A 3,811-nucleotide genomic window follows, 5' to 3' on the forward strand; every position below is an offset into this window, starting at 1 on the left:
GTGATATCACTATCACTCTTGCCACCAGACCAGGACAAAACATCTTTATATTCATTTCACTCGTAACGTCTTTTTAAGTTTGGACAGAAAACAACGAATAAACCGTTGCTGTTTGTCTTTCCAACAACACGCAATATCACACCTCTTTTAGACCCTTTTTTTTGAGCCAGAAAGGCCAACTTGATGATTAATAAGTGTTACACATTTTTAAGAGGCAAACTGCACATCAAAAGCTTCCTCTGTGCAGGACGGCAATTGCTTAATTACACTTCTGGGGATGTGCCACACCTTACATTGTTTACCACAGTCATAAAGTCAGGTGTTTGTTGTGATTCATTGATTTGTTTTTTCTCAGGTTGAAGACTGTCAGAGCTTTTCTGTGAGACGAGGATTAAGAATGTATTTAGATAAATGAAACATGGGGGAGTGTGTTGGAGTGTGTGATTTGGCCACAGAGGTCGGAGCAGCTATGTCCACTCAGGCTCCCGCTTCAATGATGTACAAGACTCTCATATCTTGATAAAATTGAGGATTTATTAAATGTTCCTGACAACTGCGGAGGGGAAAAAATTTCGGGATGAATTTTAGAGTTTTTAAACCGGCGCAAAAATCTGTTAAAATAATTGATGCCGTACACAGTAGACTGGAGGCGGGGACGGTTTCCTGGAGCTCTGTGGATGGTTGTTTGCTCAATCTGTTTGTATAGCGTTTATTAGCAGTTTTTTAGATAGTAGTGGAGGAGGCAGAGCGAGACAGGAAATTCAGCAGAGGACAGACCAAAAGGTCAGGAACAGGATTTGAAAGGTGTGACATAAAATTAGACTTTGAAGCCGGCTGTTTGTGGTTAAACTAAAGGTCTATCTCTGTAGGGATCCTTTCATAATGCTGTCAGACACTGACAATAACAACCTGAGTCTGTCAGTGGAACAAACTACTACTGTTAGTGGAACAAACAACAACTGTTAGTGGAACAAACAACAACTACTGTTAGTGGACGAACTTTGATTCTGTCCAGTTTTAAGTGTTTTTACGATTATCTGCTAGATAAAATTATTGGTTTTGTCAATGAAGTCTGGTGTACTTTAGCCCCAATGAACAATACTTTTATGTTTTTGTTGTTTATGACGTGATTCTGCAGTGGCTTGATTTCGTATTAGAAAATATCCATAAAATGAAGACTGGAGAGAGTTTGTTAGATTAAACTGAGTAAGTATTTGATGATCTGTTATTTGATACATATTGCATTGTGGTTCGAGGCGAGTTGTGGTGCCAGACTCCATTTACAACTCTCGAATATTTGGCACGGTAGCGTTCGCGTGCAGGAAGGAGTGCAAACGTCTCATATCTCACCTCAACTGAGAGCACAATGGAGCGTCTTTGATCCAGTCTTTCATCTGTGAAGCAGTCGTAGTTTAAAAAGGATGTTCAATGACTCGTGAGGCCTTTGATCCTTTTTTTGGCCGCTGTGATTGTCAGTGTGCACTCTGCCTCCCTCAGTCTCTGATTGTGGACGTTCAGTTTTAATTATTGCTAAATGAACACAGACTCACTGAGGAAACAATGTTTTTTGAATCTCTAAATGAATCAAAGCAATGTACCAAGTGCTGTATTTTAATTATATATTTTATAGTTATAACATTTATATTAAACATCTTCAGTTACCTTATGCTATGCTATGCTATGCTAAGTTAACCACGTCTTGACTCCAGCTCTCCAGGCTTTAAACTGTTATCCATCTTGGCTATCGATCCCTTTCAGAGCGATTTGATGAGCGATTTTGTGGTTATCAAATGCTCATATTTAACGTGCTGTAAGAGTGTCAGCTTTCTTCCTGTTATCAGTAGGTGGCGCTATGAGTATGAATGAATATTTGCATGTGTTCAGGGTGGGACTCTTATGAAACATGTAGCGTTTAGTGCAGATTGGACAATGTATGCTGAAGTTAACTTCCTGTTTCATGGTGTAACGTTGACATTTGGCGCCACGCCACGGACACGCCCTTTGACGGAAACTCATAAATAACACAAATGTTAACCCTGATGGTGTTTAGATCATACGGGCTGAATGTGAAGTTGATCCATCAATCCTCTAGAAGGAGTTCGTTAAAATACAACGTGTGCAAAACCCCTGTTGGGTTTGGGGCAGTTTGAATAGGGACTCTCAGCTCGGACCCTGATAATGTATCGTAACACACGTTTTTTCTGGAGCTGAAGTAGCTAACGAGTGAGACATCCTGCTGATCGGTGCACATGCGCTCGATCGGGCACCAAAGTCATGAAGGTCTGCATCAGATCTGGAGTTGATCCATCCAGGAGCCGGGGAGATATTTCTCTCTGAACCAGCGAGTTAAGACCGACCGACGTCACTAACAGCAGTAAAACTATTCACATCCTGCCTGATGGTCGGCTGCGAGAACATCCAGTGAAATGCCTTTATAATCAGCCCACTCTGCGTCAACCATCCTGACATGGTGTGTTTATCTTTAGCAGTGTGACCTGCACACAACGTGTCCATTAACAAACCAGTGAAAGCCGGGATTAGACACTTACGTTCAGAGTACCTGCCTGATCTCAGGCCCCGCAGGATGGCCGACAGCGGCTGGATGTAGCACTGCAGCTCCGTGCACTGTGAGGAAAACAGATAACTCAGTTAGCATTCATACTATCAGCGCTGCGCCACGTAAAGTGCTTTCTAATAGCCACTTACCCATCCATAGCAGAGCTTATTGCTCTCCTCAAACTGAATACACGGTTGCATAATCACCCAGACTTCAGTTCATTTAATGAGTAGCGTGTGTGTGTGGAGCTGCACATGATTTACAGCTTATCTGAATTTCTTCAGTTTCTCAGCACTTATTGATTGAACTGACTGGCCATTTACAGCCGCTCCCTGTTGGACGCCATTAGTCTCGTGTTAACACTGAAGGTAAATGTCCGCAGGCCGCTCACTAACAGGCGGCCATTAAACAGCTGACAGGAGCTAATGGAGAAACTGATAGCGATCGACGGCGTTCACACGTGGCTCGCTCGAGCTGTCGCCTCCGTCAGAGGGACACATGAGACCCCGGCGGCACCAGACTGCCATGAAAACTGGCACCGCCGGATCCTCTTACGCTGTTTGATATGAGCAGGCCGGTGCTCGATGCCTCCCCATTTGTCATCTGGAGTTGACGTTTGCTTTCAGGGTGAATCCACTTCCCATCAACCTCCCTTTACGTCTCTGTTATTGATTTCTAAGGAGACACATTTTTGACACACGCAGTGCGCAGGTGGGGGGCTTCGGGCCTCCAGCAGGATACTGTAGAGTGAGAGAGGATGTGAGAGCGGATGTGAGAGCACACTTGTCAGACCTCTAAAAATAGGGTTCTGAAACCAAAGCGGGGGGTCCTCGCCCTAGAAAATCTGAGTATCGAAAGACTTTGTTTAGACTGAAAGATGAAGGAAGAAACAGCGTTTGTATGATAAATACTTTTGATTCCTCTCTGGTATAAACAGATCTTCATCAGTTTTTATTCATTCATGTTTTGCCCGAGTGCTTCAGGCCCCGTTTACACCTGAGTCTTGGATGATGTGATCACAAGTGGAAAGCGATAACATTATCAAGAGTATCAATACTTAAGACAGCACATATTTACACCACTACCACTACTATACTTCTCAATCTGACGTTTATCTGCGAGCTACAAAATCAACTGTAACTCTGAACTTATTTTCATGGAGTTTGGTTTGTTATAAACATGAGAACCTGATACTGGTTACAGAATCTACACAGATCAGCACTAACATTATGAGCACTGGGCTCCCTGACTGGT

General features: G+C 43.2%; 1 protein-coding gene across 1 annotated transcript in view; it reads right to left on the minus strand.

The window, feature by feature from the left end:
• The window catches only part of LOC118343602 (circadian-associated transcriptional repressor-like), a 13,680-nt gene extending 11,046 nt beyond the window's left edge, over positions 1–2,634 (minus strand). Inside the window, exon 1 of the mRNA XM_035682513.1 lies at positions 2,550–2,634. The gene's annotated coding sequence lies outside the window, so the exon portion shown is untranslated. The remainder of the gene's footprint in view (positions 1–2,549) is intronic.
• Between the last annotated feature and the right edge of the window lie 1,177 nt (positions 2,635–3,811).

Source organism: Morone saxatilis, unplaced genomic scaffold (assembly GCF_004916995.1).
Source record: "Morone saxatilis isolate NCDOM2014 unplaced genomic scaffold, NCSU_SB_2.0 Contig11, whole genome shotgun sequence".
Classification (NCBI taxonomy): domain Eukaryota; kingdom Metazoa; phylum Chordata; class Actinopteri; family Moronidae; genus Morone; species Morone saxatilis.